Source organism: Hypomesus nipponensis, chromosome 20, assembly GCF_054491055.1.
Source record: "Hypomesus nipponensis isolate SF chromosome 20, ASM5449105v1, whole genome shotgun sequence".
Classification (NCBI taxonomy): Eukaryota; Metazoa; Chordata; class Actinopteri; order Osmeriformes; family Osmeridae; genus Hypomesus; species Hypomesus nipponensis.
Window position 1 is genome coordinate 385,001 of NC_140380.1, and position 12,508 is coordinate 397,508.

Here is a 12,508-nt window from a genome sequence, read left to right on the forward strand (position 1 = left end):
GGTCGGGCCTGGTTAGTACTTGGATGGGAGACCGCCTGGGAATACCAGGTGCTGTATGCTCTTTTGCTCATTCACTTAGAAACTGACATCTTGCAATATGCACAAGTAGTCCTTCATGAAAGGGGCTGGAAGCTGTTTTCATTTTGACACGAGAGAGAGAGAGAGAGAGAGAGACTACCTTGCATTGTCAATTGCTAAATCTGTATATAGATAAGTAGCCTATGGTTGTCAACTTATTTCGTACGGCCATACCAGCCTGGCAACGCCCGATCTCGTCTGATCTCGGAAGCTAAGCAGGGTCGGGCCTGGTTAGTACTTGGATGGGAGACCGCCTGGGAATACCAGGTGCTGTATGCTCTTTTGCTCATTCACTTAGAAACTGACATCTTGCAATATGCACAAGTAGTCCTTCATGAAAGGGGCTGGAAGCTGTTTTCATTTTGACACGAGAGAGAGAGAGAGAGAGAGACCACCTTGCATTGTCAATTGCTAAATCTGTATATGGATAAGTAGCCTATGGTTGTCAACTTATTTCGTACGGCCATACCAGCCTGGCAACGCCCGATCACGTCTGATCTCGGAAGCTAAGCAGGGTCGGGCCTGGTTAGTACTTGGATGGGAGACCGCCTGGGAATACCAGGTGCTGTATGCTCTTTTGCTCATTCACTTAGAAACTGACATCTTGCAATATGCACAAGTAGTCCTTCATGAAAGGGGCTGGAAGCTGTTTTCATTTTGACACGAGAGAGAGAGAGAGAGAGACTACCTTGCATTGTCAATTGCTAAATCTGTATATGGATAAGTAGCCTATGGTTGTCAACTTATTTCGTACGGCCATACCAGCCTGGCAACGCCCGATCTCGTCTGATCTCGGAAGCTAAGCAGGGTCGGGCCTGGTTAGTACTTGGATGGGAGACCGCCTGGGAATACCAGGTGCTGTATGCTCTTTTGCTCATTCACTTAGAAACTGAAATCTTGCAATATGCACAAGTAGTCCTTCATGAAAGGGGCTGGAAGCTGTTTTCATTTTGACACGAGAGAGAGAGAGAGAGACCACCTTGCATTGTCAATTGCTAAATCTGTATATGGATAAGTAGCCTATGGTTGACAACTTATTTCGTACGGCCATACCAGCCTGGCAACGCCCGATCTCGTCTGATCTCGGAAGCTAAGCAGGGTCGGGCCTGGTTAGTACTTGGATGGGAGACCGCCTGGGAATACCAGGTGCTGTATGCTCTTTTGCTCATTCACTTAGAAACTGACATCTTGCAATATGCACAAGTAGTCCTTCATGAAAGGGGCTGGAAGCTGTTTTCATTTTGACACGAGAGAGAGAGAGAGAGAGAGACTACCTTGCATTGTCAATTGCTAAATCTGTATATGGATAAGTAGCCTATGGTTGTCAACTTATTTCGTACGGCCATACCAGCCTGGCAACGCCCGATCTCGTCTGATCTCGGAAGCTAAGCAGGGTCGGGCCTGGTTAGTACTTGGATGGGAGACCGCCTGGGAATACCAGGTGCTGTATGCTCTTTTGCTCATTCACTTAGAAACTGACATCTTGCAATATGCACAAGTAGTCCTTCATGAAAGGGGCTGGAAGCTGTTTTCATTTTGACACGAGAGAGAGAGAGAGAGAGAGAGAGAGAGAGACTACCTTGCATTGTCAATTGCTAAATCTGTATATGGATAAGTAGCCTATGGTTGTCAACTTATTTCGTACGGCCATACCAGCCTGGCAACGCCCGATCTCGTCTGATCTCGGAAGCTAAGCAGGGTCGGGCCTGGTTAGTACTTGGATGGGAGACCGCCTGGGAATACCAGGTGCTGTATGCTCTTTTGCTCATTCACTTAGAAACTGAAATCTTGCAATATGCACAAGTAGTCCTTCATGAAAGGGGCTGGAAGCTGTTTTCATTTTGACACGAGAGAGACCACCTTGCATTGTCAATTGCTAAATCTGTATATGGATAAGTAGCCTATGGTTGTCAACTTATTTCGTACGGCCATACCAGCCTGGCAACGCCCGATCACGTCTGATCTCGGAAGCTAAGCAGGGTCCGGCCTGGTTAGTACTTGGATGGGAGACCGCCTGGGAATACCAGGTGCTGTATGCTCTTTTGCTCATTCACTTAGAAACTGACATCTTGCAATATGCACAAGTAGTCCTTCATGAAAGGGGCTGGAAGCTGTTTTCATTTTGACACGAGAGAGAGAGAGAGAGAGAGAGACTACCTTGCATTGTCAATTGCTAAATCTGTATATGGATAAGTAGCCTATGGTTGTCAACTTATTTCGTACGGCCATACCAGCCTGGCAACGCCCGATCTCGTCTGATCTCGGAAGCTAAGCAGGGTCGGGCCTGGTTAGTACTTGGATGGGAGACCGCCTGGGAATACCAGGTGCTGTATGCTCTTTTGCTCATTCACTTAGAAACTGAAATCTTGCAATATGCACAAGTAGTCCTTCATGAAAGGGGCTGGAAGCTGTTTTCATTTTGACACGAGAGAGAGAGAGAGAGAGAGACCACCTTGCATTGTCAATTGCTAAATCTGTATATGGATAAGTAGCCTATGGTTGTCAACTTATTTCGTACAGCCATACCAGCCTGGCAACGCCCGATCTCGTCTGATCTCGGAAGCTAAGCAGGGTCGGGCCTGGTTAGTACTTGGATGGGAGACCGCCTGGGAATACCAGGTGCTGTATGCTCTTTTGCTCATTCACTTAGAAACTGACATCTTGCAATATGCACAAGTAGTCCTTCATGAAAGGGGCTGGAAACTGTTTTCATTTTGACACGAGAGAGAGAGAGAGAGAGAGAGAGACCACCTTGCATTGTCAATTGCTAAATCTGTATATGGATAAGTAGCCTATGGTTGTCAACTTATTTCGTACGGCCATACCAGCCTGGCAACGCCCGATCTCGTCTGATCTCGGAAGCTAAGCAGGGTCGGGCCTGGTTAGTACTTGGATGGGAGACCGCCTGGGAATACCAGGTGCTGTATGCTCTTTTGCTCATTCACTTAGAAACTGACATCTTGCAATATGCACAAGTAGTCCTTCATGAAAGGGGCTGGAAGCTGTTTTCATTTTGACACGAGAGAGAGAGAGAGAGAGAGACCACCTTGCATTGTCAATTGCTAAATCTGTATATGGATAAGTAGCCTATGGTTGTCAACTTATTTCGTACGGCCATACCAGCCTGGCAACGCCCGATCACGTCTGATCTCGGAAGCTAAGCAGGGTCGGGCCTGGTTAGTACTTGGATGGGAGACCGCCTGGGAATACCAGGTGCTGTATGCTCTTTTGCTCATTCACTTAGAAACTGACATCTTGCAATATGCACAAGTAGTCCTTCATGAAAGGGGCTGGAAACTGTTTTCATTTTGACACGAGAGAGAGAGAGAGAGAGAGAGAGAGAGAGACCACCTTGCATTGTCAATTGCTAAATCTGTATATGGATAAGTAGCCTATGGTTGTCAACTTATTTCGTACGGCCATACCAGCCTGGCAACGCCCGATCTCGTCTGATCTCGGAAGCTAAGCAGGGTCGGGCCTGGTTAGTACTTGGATGGGAGACCGCCTGGGAATACCAGGTGCTGTATGCTCTTTTGCTCATTCACTTAGAAACTGACATCTTGCAATATGCACAAGTAGTCCTTCATGAAAGGGGCTGGAAGCTGTTTTCATTTTGACACGAGAGAGAGAGAGAGAGAGAGAGACCACCTTGCATTGTCAATTGCTAAATCTGTATATGGATAAGTAGCCTATGGTTGTCAACTTATTTCGTACGGCCATACCAGCCTGGCAACGCCCGATCACGTCTGATCTCGGAAGCTAAGCAGGGTCGGGCCTGGTTAGTACTTGGATGGGAGACCGCCTGGGAATACCAGGTGCTGTATGCTCTTTTGCTCATTCACTTAGAAACTGACATCTTGCAATATGCACAAGTAGTCCTTCATGAAAGGGGCTGGAAGCTGTTTTCATTTTGACACGAGAGAGAGAGAGAGAGAGAGAGAGAGACTACCTTGCATTGTCAATTGCTAAATCTGTATATGGATAAGTAGCCTATGGTTGTCAACTTATTTCGTACGGCCATACCAGCCTGGCAACGCCCGATCTCGTCTGATCTCGGAAGCTAAGCAGGGTCGGGCCTGGTTAGTACTTGGATGGGAGACCGCCTGGGAATACCAGGTGCTGTATGCTCTTTTGCTCATTCACTTAGAAACTGACATCTTGCAATATGCACAAGTAGTCCTTCATGAAAGGGGCTGGAAGCTGTTTTCATTTTGACACGAGAGAGAGAGAGAGAGAGAGAGAGAGAGACTACCTTGCATTGTCAATTGCTAAATCTGTATATGGATAAGTAGCCTATGGTTGTCAACTTATTTCGTACGGCCATACCAGCCTGGCAACGCCCGATCTCGTCTGATCTCGGAAGCTAAGCAGGGTCGGGCCTGGTTAGTACTTGGATGGGAGACCGCCTGGGAATACCAGGTGCTGTATGCTCTTTTGCTCATTCACTTAGAAACTGAAATCTTGCAATATGCACAAGTAGTCCTTCATGAAAGGGGCTGGAAGCTGTTTTCATTTTGACACGAGAGAGAGAGAGAGAGAGAAAGAGACCACCTTGCATTGTCAATTGCTAAATCTGTATATGGATAAGTAGCCTATGGTTGTCAACTTATTTCGTACGGCCATACCAGCCTGGCAACGCCCGATCTCGTCTGATCTCGGAAGCTAAGCAGGGTCGGGCCTGGTTAGTACTTGGATGGGAGACCGCCTGGGAATACCAGGTGCTGTATGCTCTTTTGCTCATTCACTTAGAAACTGACATCTTGCAATATGCACAAGTAGTCCTTCATGAAAGGGGCTGGAAGCTGTTTTCATTTTGACACGAGAGATAGAGAGAGAGAGACTAACTTGCATTGTCAATTGCTAAATCTGTATATGGATAAGTAGCCTATGGTTGTCAACTTATTTCGTACGGCCATACCAGCCTGGCAACGCCCGATCTCGTCTGATCTCGGAAGCTAAGCAGGGTCGGGCCTGGTTAGTTCTTGGATGGGAGACCGCCTGGGAATACCAGGTGCTGTATGCTCATTCACTTAGAAACTGACATCTTGCAATATGCACAAGTAGTCCTTCATGAAAGGGGCTGGAAACTGTTTTCATTTTGACACGAGAGAGAGAGAGAGAGAGAGAGAGAGAGAGAGAGAGAGAGAGAGAGAGAGAGACCACCTTGCATTGTCAATTGCTAAATCTGTATATGGATAAGTAGCCTATGGTTGTCAACTTATTTCGTACGGCCATACCAGCCTGGCAACGCCCGATCTCGTCTGATCTCGGAAGCTAAGCAGGGTCGGGCCTGGTTAGTACTTGGATGGGAGACCGCCTGGGAATACCAGGTGCTGTATGCTCTTTTGCTCATTCACTTAGAAACTGACATCTTGCAATATGCACAAGTAGTCCTTCATGAAAGGGGCTGGAAGCTGTTTTCATTTTGACACGAGAGATAGAGAGAGAGAGACTAACTTGCATTGTCAATTGCTAAATCTGTATATGGATAAGTAGCCTATGGTTGTCAACTTATTTCGTACGGCCATACCAGCCTGGCAACGCCCGATCTCGTCTGATCTCGGAAGCTAAGCAGGGTCGGGCCTGGTTAGTACTTGGATGGGAGACCGCCTGGGAATACCAGGTGCTGTATGCTCTTTTGCTCATTCACTTAGAAACTGACATCTTGCAATATGCACAAGTAGTCCTTCATGAAAGGGGCTGGAAACTGTTTTCATTTTGACACGAGAGAGAGAGAGAGAGAGAGAGAGAGAGAGAGAGAGACCACCTTGCATTGTCAATTGCTAAATCTGTATATGGATAAGTAGCCTATGGTTGTTAACTTATTTCGTACGGCCATACCAGCCTGGCAACGCCCGATCTCGTCTGATCTCGGAAGCTAAGCAGGGTCGGGCCTGGTTAGTACTTGGATGGGAGACCGCCTGGGAATACCAGGTGCTGTATGCTCATTCACTTAGAAACTGAAATCTTGCAATATGCACAAGTAGTCCTTCATGAAAGGGGCTGGAAGCTGTTTTCATTTTGACACGAGAGGGAGAGAGAGAGAGACCACCTTGCATTGTCAATTGCTAAATCTGTATATGGATAAGTAGCCTATGGTTGTCAACTTATTTCGTACGGCCATACCAGCCTGGCAACGCCCGATCTCGTCTGATCTCGGAAGCTAAGCAGGGTTGGGCCTGGTTAGTACTTGGATGGGAGACCGCCTGGGAATACCAGGTGCTGTATGCTCTTTTGCTCATTCACTTAGAAACTGACATCTTGCAATATGCACAAGTAGTCCTTCATGAAAGGGGCTGGAAGCTGTTTTCATTTTGACACGAGAGAGAGAGAGAGAGAGAGAGAGAGACTACCTTGCATTGTCAATTGCTAAATCTGTATATGGATAAGTAGCCTATGGTTGTCAACTTATTTCGTACGGCCATACCAGCCTGGCAACGCCCGATCTCGTCTGATCTCGGAAGCTAAGCAGGGTCGGGCCTGGTTAGTACTTGGATGGGAGACCGCCTGGGAATACCAGGTGCTGTATGCTCTTTTGCTCATTCACTTAGAAACTGAAATCTTGCAATATGCACAAGTAGTCCTTCATGAAAGGGGCTGGAAGCTGTTTTCATTTTGACACGAGAGAGAGAGAGAGAGAGAGAGAGAGACCACCTTGCATTGTCAATTGCTAAATCTGTATATGGATAAGTAGCCTATGGTTGTCAACTTATTTCGTACGGCCATACCAGCCTGGCAACGCCCGATCTCGTCTGATCTCGGAAGCTAAGCAGGGTCGGGCCTGGTTAGTACTTGGATGGGAGACCGCCTGGGAATACCAGGTGCTGTATGCTCTTTTGCTCATTCACTTAGAAACTGACATCTTGCAATATGCACAAGTAGTCCTTCATGAAAGGGGCTGGAAACTGTTTTCATTTTGACACGAGAGAGAGAGAGAGAGAGAGAGAGAGAGAGAGAGACCACCTTGCATTGTCAATTGCTAAATCTGTATATGGATAAGTAGCCTATGGTTGTCAACTTATTTCGTACGGCCATACCAGCCTGGCAACGCCCGATCTCGTCTGATCTCGGAAGCTAAGCAGGGTCGGGCCTGGTTAGTACTTGGATGGGAGACCGCCTGGGAATACCAGGTGCTGTATGCTCTTTTGCTCATTCACTTAGAAACTGACATCTTGCAATATGCACAAGTAGTCCTTCATGAAAGGGGCTGGAAGCTGTTTTCATTTTGACACGAGAGAGAGAGAGAGAGAGAGAGACTACCTTGCATTGTCAATTGCTAAATCTGTATATGGATAAGTAGCCTATGGTTGTCAACTTATTTCGTACGGCCATACCAGCCTGGCAACGCCCGATCTCGTCTGATCTCGGAAGCTAAGCAGGGTCGGGCCTGGTTAGTACTTGGATGGGAGACCGCCTGGGAATACCAGGTGCTGTATGCTCTTTTGCTCATTCACTTAGAAACTGAAATCTTGCAATATGCACAAGTAGTCCTTCATGAAAGGGGCTGGAAGCTGTTTTCATTTTGACACGAGAGAGAGAGAGAGAGAGAGACCACCTTGCATTGTCAATTGCTAAATCTGTATATGGATAAGTAGCCTATGGTTGTCAACTTATTTCGTACGGCCATACCAGCCTGGCAACGCCCGATCTCGTCTGATCTCGGAAGCTAAGCAGGGTCGGGCCTGGTTAGTACTTGGATGGGAGACCGCCTGGGAATACCAGGTGCTGTATGCTCTTTTGCTCATTCACTTAGAAACTGACATCTTGCAATATGCACAAGTAGTCCTTCATGAAAGGGGCTGGAAACTGTTTTCATTTTGACACGAGAGAGAGAGAGAGAGAGAGAGAGAGACCACCTTGCATTGTCAATTGCTAAATCTGTATATGGATAAGTAGCCTATGGTTGTCAACTTATTTCGTACGGCCATACCAGCCTGGCAACGCCCGATCTCGTCTGATCTCGGAAGCTAAGCAGGGTCGGGCCTGGTTAGTACTTGGATGGGAGCCCGCCTGGGAATACCAGGTGCTGTATGCTCTTTTGCTCATTCACTTAGAAACTGACATCTTGCAATATGCACAAGTAGTCCTTCATGAAAGGGGCTGGAAGCTGTTTTCATTTTGACACGAGAGAGAGAGAGAGAGAGAGAGACCACCTTGCATTGTCAATTGCTAAATCTGTATATGGATAAGTAGCCTATGGTTGTCAACTTATTTCGTACGGCCATACCAGCCTGGCAACGCCCGATCACGTCTGATCTCGGAAGCTAAGCAGGGTCGGGCCTGGTTAGTACTTGGATGGGAGACCGCCTGGGAATACCAGGTGCTGTATGCTCTTTTGCTCATTCACTTAGAAACTGACATCTTGCAATATGCACAAGTAGTCCTTCATGAAAGGGGCTGGAAACTGTTTTCATTTTGACACGAGAGAGAGAGAGAGAGAGAGAGAGAGAGAGACCACCTTGCATTGTCAATTGCTAAATCTGTATATGGATAAGTAGCCTATGGTTGTCAACTTATTTCGTACGGCCATACCAGCCTGGCAACGCCCGATCTCGTCTGATCTCGGAAGCTAAGCAGGGTCGGGCCTGGTTAGTACTTGGATGGGAGACCGCCTGGGAATACCAGGTGCTGTATGCTCTTTTGCTCATTCACTTAGAAACTGACATCTTGCAATATGCACAAGTAGTCCTTCATGAAAGGGGCTGGAAGCTGTTTTCATTTTGACACGAGAGAGAGAGAGAGAGAGAGAGAGAGACCACCTTGCATTGTCAATTGCTAAATCTGTATATGGATAAGTAGCCTATGGTTGTCAACTTATTTCGTACGGCCATACCAGCCTGGCAACGCCCGATCACGTCTGATCTCGGAAGCTAAGCAGGGTCGGGCCTGGTTAGTACTTGGATGGGAGACCGCCTGGGAATACCAGGTGCTGTATGCTCTTTTGCTCATTCACTTAGAAACTGACATCTTGCAATATGCACAAGTAGTCCTTCATGAAAGGGGCTGGAAGCTGTTTTCATTTTGACACGAGAGAGAGAGAGAGAGAGAGAGAGAGAGAGAGAGAGAGAGAGAGAGAGAGAGAGAGAGACTACCTTGCATTGTCAATTGCTAAATCTGTATATGGATAAGTAGCCTATGGTTGTCAACTTATTTCGTACGGCCATACCAGCCTGGCAACGCCCGATCTCGTCTGATCTCGGAAGCTAAGCAGGGTCGGGCCTGGTTAGTACTTGGATGGGAGACCGCCTGGGAATACCAGGTGCTGTATGCTCTTTTGCTCATTCACTTAGAAACTGACATCTTGCAATATGCACAAGTAGTCCTTCATGAAAGGGGCTGGAAGCTGTTTTCATTTTGACACGAGAGAGAGAGAGAGAGAGAGAGAGAGACTACCTTGCATTGTCAATTGCTTAATCTGTATATGGATAAGTAGCCTATGGTTGTCAACTTATTTCGTACGGCCATACCAGCCTGGCAACGCCCGATCTCGTCTGATCTCGGAAGCTAAGCAGGGTCGGGCCTGGTTAGTACTTGGATGGGAGACCGCCTGGGAATACCAGGTGCTGTATGCTCTTTTGCTCATTCACTTAGAAACTGAAATCTTGCAATATGCACAAGTAGTCCTTCATGAAAGGGGCTGGAAGCTGTTTTCATTTTGACACGAGAGAGAGAGAGAGAGAGAAAGAGACCACCTTGCATTGTCAATTGCTAAATCTGTATATGGATAAGTAGCCTATGGTTGTCAACTTATTTCGTACGGCCATACCAGCCTGGCAACGCCCGATCTCGTCTGATCTCGGAAGCTAAGCAGGGTCGGGCCTGGTTAGTACTTGGATGGGAGACCGCCTGGGAATACCAGGTGCTGTATGCTCTTTTGCTCATTCACTTAGAAACTGACATCTTGCAATATGCACAAGTAGTCCTTCATGAAAGGGGCTGGAAGCTGTTTTCATTTTGACACGAGAGATAGAGAGAGAGACTAACTTGCATTGTCAATTGCTAAATCTGTATATGGATAAGTAGCCTATGGTTGTCAACTTATTTCGTACGGCCATACCAGCCTGGCAACGCCCGATCTCGTCTGATCTCGGAAGCTAAGCAGGGTCGGGCCTGGTTAGTTCTTGGATGGGAGACCGCCTGGGAATACCAGGTGCTGTATGCTCATTCACTTAGAAACTGACATCTTGCAATATGCACAAGTAGTCCTTCATGAAAGGGGCTGGAAACTGTTTTCATTTTGACACGAGAGAGAGAGAGAGAGAGAGAGAGAGAGAGAGAGAGAGAGAGAGAGAGAGAGAGAGAGAGAGAGAGAGACCACCTTGCATTGTCAATTGCTAAATCTGTATATGGATAAGTAGCCTATGGTTGTCAACTTATTTCGTACGGCCATACCAGCCTGGCAACGCCCGATCTCGTCTGATCTCGGAAGCTAAGCAGGGTCGGGCCTGGTTAGTACTTGGATGGGAGACCGCCTGGGAATACCAGGTGCTGTATGCTCTTTTGCTCATTCACTTAGAAACTGACATCTTGCAATATGCACAAGTAGTCCTTCATGAAAGGGGCTGGAAGCTGTTTTCATTTTGACACGAGAGATAGAGAGAGAGAGACTAACTTGCATTGTCAATTGCTAAATCTGTATATGGATAAGTAGCCTATGGTTGTCAACTTATTTCGTACGGCCATACCAGCCTGGCAACGCCCGATCTCGTCTGATCTCGGAAGCTAAGCAGGGTCGGGCCTGGTTAGTACTTGGATGGGAGACCGCCTGGGAATACCAGGTGCTGTATGCTCTTTTGCTCATTCACTTAGAAACTGACATCTTGCAATATGCACAAGTAGTCCTTCATGAAAGGGGCTGGAAACTGTTTTCATTTTGACACGAGAGAGAGAGAGAGAGAGAGAGAGAGAGAGAGAGAGAGAGAGAGACCACCTTGCATTGTCAATTGCTAAATCTGTATATGGATAAGTAGCCTATGGTTGTCAACTTATTTCGTACGGCCATACCAGCCTGGCAACGCCCGATCTCGTCTGATCTCGGAAGCTAAGCAGGGTCGGGCCTGGTTAGTACTTGGATGGGAGACCGCCTGGGAATACCAGGTGCTGTATGCTCATTCACTTAGAAACTGAAATCTTGCAATATGCACAAGTAGTCCTTCATGAAAGGGGCTGGAAGCTGTTTTCATTTTGACACGAGAGGGAGAGAGAGAGAGACCACCTTGCATTGTCAATTGCTAAATCTGTATATGGATAAGTAGCCTATGGTTGTCAACTTATTTCGTACGGCCATACCAGCCTGGCAACGCCCGATCTCGTCTGATCTCGGAAGCTAAGCAGGGTTGGGCCTGGTTAGTACTTGGATGGGAGACCGCCTGGGAATACCAGGTGCTGTATGCTCTTTTGCTCATTCACTTAGAAACTGACATCTTGCAATATGCACAAGTAGTCCTTCATGAAAGGGGCTGGAAGCTGTTTTCATTTTGACACGAGAGAGAGAGAGAGAGAGAGAGAGAGACTACCTTGCATTGTCAATTGCTAAATCTGTATATGGATAAGTAGCCTATGGTTGTCAACTTATTTCGTACGGCCATACCAGCCTGGCAACGCCCGATCTCGTCTGATCTCGGAAGCTAAGCAGGGTCGGGCCTGGTTAGTACTTGGATGGGAGACCGCCTGGGAATACCAGGTGCTGTATGCTCTTTTGCTCATTCACTTAGAAACTGAAATCTTGCAATATGCACAAGTAGTCCTTCATGAAAGGGGCTGGAAGCTGTTTTCATTTTGACACGAGAGAGAGAGAGAGAGAGAGAGACCACCTTGCATTGTCAATTGCTAAATCTGTATATGGATAAGTAGCCTATGGTTGTCAACTTATTTCGTACGGCCATACCAGCCTGGCAACGCCCGATCTCGTCTGATCTCGGAAGCTAAGCAGGGTCGGGCCTGGTTAGTACTTGGATGGGAGACCGCCTGGGAATACCAGGTGCTGTATGCTCTTTTGCTCATTCACTTAGAAACTGACATCTTGCAATATGCACAAGTAGTCCTTCATGAAAGGGGCTGGAAACTGTTTTCATTTTGACACGAGAGAGAGAGAGAGAGAGAGAGAGAGAGAGAGAGACCACCTTGCATTGTCAATTGCTAAATCTGTATATGGATAAGTAGCCTATGGTTGTCAACTTATTTCGTACGGCCATACCAGCCTGGCAACGCCCGATCTCGTCTGATCTCGGAAGCTAAGCAGGGTCGGGCCTGGTTAGTACTTGGATGGGAGACCGCCTGGGAATACCAGGTGCTGTATGCTCTTTTGCTCATTCACTTAGAAACTGACATCTTGCAATATGCACAAGTAGTCCTTCATGAAAGGGGCTGGAAGCTGTTTTCATTTTGACACGAGAGAGAGAGAGAGAGAGAGACTACCTTGCATTGTCAA

At 47.1% G+C, this 12,508-nt stretch overlaps 41 non-coding genes and 1 pseudogene across 41 annotated transcripts in view; all 42 read left to right on the forward strand.

The window, feature by feature from the left end:
* The window catches only part of LOC146239363 (5S ribosomal RNA), a 119-nt gene extending 59 nt beyond the window's left edge, over positions 1-60 (forward strand). The window contains exon 1 of the ribosomal RNA XR_014740260.1: positions 1-60. This exon is cut by the window's left edge and continues 59 nt beyond it. This is a non-coding gene — a ribosomal RNA (5S ribosomal RNA).
* A 178-nt stretch (positions 61-238) lies between these two features.
* On the forward strand, positions 239-357 carry LOC146239364 (5S ribosomal RNA). The gene has a single exon (XR_014735592.1). It is a non-coding gene; the product is annotated as a 5S ribosomal RNA (ribosomal RNA).
* Positions 358-533: 176 nt separating this feature from the next.
* Positions 534-652, forward strand: LOC146239365 (5S ribosomal RNA). Its single transcript, XR_014738886.1, has one exon. It is a non-coding gene; the product is annotated as a 5S ribosomal RNA (ribosomal RNA).
* Positions 653-826: 174 nt separating this feature from the next.
* On the forward strand, positions 827-945 carry LOC146239366 (5S ribosomal RNA). The gene has a single exon (XR_014735593.1). It is a non-coding gene; the product is annotated as a 5S ribosomal RNA (ribosomal RNA).
* A 172-nt stretch (positions 946-1,117) lies between these two features.
* LOC146239367 (5S ribosomal RNA) lies at positions 1,118-1,236 on the forward strand. Its single transcript, XR_014735594.1, has one exon. It is a non-coding gene; the product is annotated as a 5S ribosomal RNA (ribosomal RNA).
* A 176-nt stretch (positions 1,237-1,412) lies between these two features.
* Positions 1,413-1,531, forward strand: LOC146239368 (5S ribosomal RNA). The gene has a single exon (XR_014735595.1). It is a non-coding gene; the product is annotated as a 5S ribosomal RNA (ribosomal RNA).
* Positions 1,532-1,717: 186 nt separating this feature from the next.
* LOC146239369 (5S ribosomal RNA) lies at positions 1,718-1,836 on the forward strand. Its single transcript, XR_014735596.1, has one exon. It is a non-coding gene; the product is annotated as a 5S ribosomal RNA (ribosomal RNA).
* A 162-nt stretch (positions 1,837-1,998) lies between these two features.
* Positions 1,999-2,117, forward strand: LOC146239370 (5S ribosomal RNA; annotated as a pseudogene).
* Positions 2,118-2,295: 178 nt separating this feature from the next.
* Positions 2,296-2,414, forward strand: LOC146239371 (5S ribosomal RNA). Its single transcript, XR_014735597.1, has one exon. It is a non-coding gene; the product is annotated as a 5S ribosomal RNA (ribosomal RNA).
* Positions 2,415-2,590: 176 nt separating this feature from the next.
* On the forward strand, positions 2,591-2,709 carry LOC146239372 (5S ribosomal RNA). Its single transcript, XR_014738697.1, has one exon. It is a non-coding gene; the product is annotated as a 5S ribosomal RNA (ribosomal RNA).
* Positions 2,710-2,889: 180 nt separating this feature from the next.
* On the forward strand, positions 2,890-3,008 carry LOC146239373 (5S ribosomal RNA). The gene has a single exon (XR_014735599.1). It is a non-coding gene; the product is annotated as a 5S ribosomal RNA (ribosomal RNA).
* Positions 3,009-3,184: 176 nt separating this feature from the next.
* LOC146239374 (5S ribosomal RNA) lies at positions 3,185-3,303 on the forward strand. Its single transcript, XR_014738887.1, has one exon. It is a non-coding gene; the product is annotated as a 5S ribosomal RNA (ribosomal RNA).
* A 186-nt stretch (positions 3,304-3,489) lies between these two features.
* LOC146239375 (5S ribosomal RNA) lies at positions 3,490-3,608 on the forward strand. The gene has a single exon (XR_014735600.1). It is a non-coding gene; the product is annotated as a 5S ribosomal RNA (ribosomal RNA).
* Positions 3,609-3,786: 178 nt separating this feature from the next.
* LOC146239376 (5S ribosomal RNA) lies at positions 3,787-3,905 on the forward strand. Its single transcript, XR_014738888.1, has one exon. It is a non-coding gene; the product is annotated as a 5S ribosomal RNA (ribosomal RNA).
* A 182-nt stretch (positions 3,906-4,087) lies between these two features.
* On the forward strand, positions 4,088-4,206 carry LOC146239377 (5S ribosomal RNA). The gene has a single exon (XR_014735601.1). It is a non-coding gene; the product is annotated as a 5S ribosomal RNA (ribosomal RNA).
* Positions 4,207-4,390: 184 nt separating this feature from the next.
* On the forward strand, positions 4,391-4,509 carry LOC146239378 (5S ribosomal RNA). The gene has a single exon (XR_014735602.1). It is a non-coding gene; the product is annotated as a 5S ribosomal RNA (ribosomal RNA).
* Positions 4,510-4,689: 180 nt separating this feature from the next.
* Positions 4,690-4,808, forward strand: LOC146239379 (5S ribosomal RNA). The gene has a single exon (XR_014735603.1). It is a non-coding gene; the product is annotated as a 5S ribosomal RNA (ribosomal RNA).
* A 174-nt stretch (positions 4,809-4,982) lies between these two features.
* Positions 4,983-5,101, forward strand: LOC146239380 (5S ribosomal RNA). The gene has a single exon (XR_014734958.1). It is a non-coding gene; the product is annotated as a 5S ribosomal RNA (ribosomal RNA).
* A 200-nt stretch (positions 5,102-5,301) lies between these two features.
* Positions 5,302-5,420, forward strand: LOC146239381 (5S ribosomal RNA). The gene has a single exon (XR_014735604.1). It is a non-coding gene; the product is annotated as a 5S ribosomal RNA (ribosomal RNA).
* Positions 5,421-5,594: 174 nt separating this feature from the next.
* LOC146239382 (5S ribosomal RNA) lies at positions 5,595-5,713 on the forward strand. The gene has a single exon (XR_014735606.1). It is a non-coding gene; the product is annotated as a 5S ribosomal RNA (ribosomal RNA).
* A 192-nt stretch (positions 5,714-5,905) lies between these two features.
* On the forward strand, positions 5,906-6,024 carry LOC146239383 (5S ribosomal RNA). The gene has a single exon (XR_014735607.1). It is a non-coding gene; the product is annotated as a 5S ribosomal RNA (ribosomal RNA).
* A 166-nt stretch (positions 6,025-6,190) lies between these two features.
* On the forward strand, positions 6,191-6,309 carry LOC146239384 (5S ribosomal RNA). The gene has a single exon (XR_014736574.1). It is a non-coding gene; the product is annotated as a 5S ribosomal RNA (ribosomal RNA).
* Positions 6,310-6,491: 182 nt separating this feature from the next.
* On the forward strand, positions 6,492-6,610 carry LOC146239385 (5S ribosomal RNA). The gene has a single exon (XR_014735608.1). It is a non-coding gene; the product is annotated as a 5S ribosomal RNA (ribosomal RNA).
* Positions 6,611-6,792: 182 nt separating this feature from the next.
* Positions 6,793-6,911, forward strand: LOC146239386 (5S ribosomal RNA). Its single transcript, XR_014735609.1, has one exon. It is a non-coding gene; the product is annotated as a 5S ribosomal RNA (ribosomal RNA).
* A 190-nt stretch (positions 6,912-7,101) lies between these two features.
* LOC146239387 (5S ribosomal RNA) lies at positions 7,102-7,220 on the forward strand. Its single transcript, XR_014735611.1, has one exon. It is a non-coding gene; the product is annotated as a 5S ribosomal RNA (ribosomal RNA).
* Positions 7,221-7,398: 178 nt separating this feature from the next.
* On the forward strand, positions 7,399-7,517 carry LOC146239388 (5S ribosomal RNA). The gene has a single exon (XR_014735612.1). It is a non-coding gene; the product is annotated as a 5S ribosomal RNA (ribosomal RNA).
* A 176-nt stretch (positions 7,518-7,693) lies between these two features.
* On the forward strand, positions 7,694-7,812 carry LOC146239389 (5S ribosomal RNA). The gene has a single exon (XR_014735613.1). It is a non-coding gene; the product is annotated as a 5S ribosomal RNA (ribosomal RNA).
* A 182-nt stretch (positions 7,813-7,994) lies between these two features.
* On the forward strand, positions 7,995-8,113 carry LOC146239390 (5S ribosomal RNA). Its single transcript, XR_014739966.1, has one exon. It is a non-coding gene; the product is annotated as a 5S ribosomal RNA (ribosomal RNA).
* A 178-nt stretch (positions 8,114-8,291) lies between these two features.
* LOC146239391 (5S ribosomal RNA) lies at positions 8,292-8,410 on the forward strand. The gene has a single exon (XR_014738889.1). It is a non-coding gene; the product is annotated as a 5S ribosomal RNA (ribosomal RNA).
* A 186-nt stretch (positions 8,411-8,596) lies between these two features.
* LOC146239392 (5S ribosomal RNA) lies at positions 8,597-8,715 on the forward strand. The gene has a single exon (XR_014735614.1). It is a non-coding gene; the product is annotated as a 5S ribosomal RNA (ribosomal RNA).
* Positions 8,716-8,897: 182 nt separating this feature from the next.
* Positions 8,898-9,016, forward strand: LOC146239393 (5S ribosomal RNA). The gene has a single exon (XR_014738891.1). It is a non-coding gene; the product is annotated as a 5S ribosomal RNA (ribosomal RNA).
* A 214-nt stretch (positions 9,017-9,230) lies between these two features.
* Positions 9,231-9,349, forward strand: LOC146239394 (5S ribosomal RNA). The gene has a single exon (XR_014735615.1). It is a non-coding gene; the product is annotated as a 5S ribosomal RNA (ribosomal RNA).
* A 182-nt stretch (positions 9,350-9,531) lies between these two features.
* On the forward strand, positions 9,532-9,650 carry LOC146239395 (5S ribosomal RNA). Its single transcript, XR_014735616.1, has one exon. It is a non-coding gene; the product is annotated as a 5S ribosomal RNA (ribosomal RNA).
* A 180-nt stretch (positions 9,651-9,830) lies between these two features.
* LOC146239396 (5S ribosomal RNA) lies at positions 9,831-9,949 on the forward strand. Its single transcript, XR_014735617.1, has one exon. It is a non-coding gene; the product is annotated as a 5S ribosomal RNA (ribosomal RNA).
* Positions 9,950-10,121: 172 nt separating this feature from the next.
* Positions 10,122-10,240, forward strand: LOC146239397 (5S ribosomal RNA). Its single transcript, XR_014734959.1, has one exon. It is a non-coding gene; the product is annotated as a 5S ribosomal RNA (ribosomal RNA).
* Positions 10,241-10,456: 216 nt separating this feature from the next.
* Positions 10,457-10,575, forward strand: LOC146239398 (5S ribosomal RNA). The gene has a single exon (XR_014735618.1). It is a non-coding gene; the product is annotated as a 5S ribosomal RNA (ribosomal RNA).
* Positions 10,576-10,749: 174 nt separating this feature from the next.
* Positions 10,750-10,868, forward strand: LOC146239399 (5S ribosomal RNA). The gene has a single exon (XR_014735619.1). It is a non-coding gene; the product is annotated as a 5S ribosomal RNA (ribosomal RNA).
* Positions 10,869-11,068: 200 nt separating this feature from the next.
* Positions 11,069-11,187, forward strand: LOC146239400 (5S ribosomal RNA). The gene has a single exon (XR_014735620.1). It is a non-coding gene; the product is annotated as a 5S ribosomal RNA (ribosomal RNA).
* A 166-nt stretch (positions 11,188-11,353) lies between these two features.
* On the forward strand, positions 11,354-11,472 carry LOC146239401 (5S ribosomal RNA). The gene has a single exon (XR_014736586.1). It is a non-coding gene; the product is annotated as a 5S ribosomal RNA (ribosomal RNA).
* A 182-nt stretch (positions 11,473-11,654) lies between these two features.
* On the forward strand, positions 11,655-11,773 carry LOC146239402 (5S ribosomal RNA). The gene has a single exon (XR_014735622.1). It is a non-coding gene; the product is annotated as a 5S ribosomal RNA (ribosomal RNA).
* A 178-nt stretch (positions 11,774-11,951) lies between these two features.
* LOC146239403 (5S ribosomal RNA) lies at positions 11,952-12,070 on the forward strand. The gene has a single exon (XR_014735623.1). It is a non-coding gene; the product is annotated as a 5S ribosomal RNA (ribosomal RNA).
* A 190-nt stretch (positions 12,071-12,260) lies between these two features.
* LOC146239404 (5S ribosomal RNA) lies at positions 12,261-12,379 on the forward strand. Its single transcript, XR_014735624.1, has one exon. It is a non-coding gene; the product is annotated as a 5S ribosomal RNA (ribosomal RNA).
* The last annotated feature ends 129 nt before the right edge of the window (positions 12,380-12,508 follow it).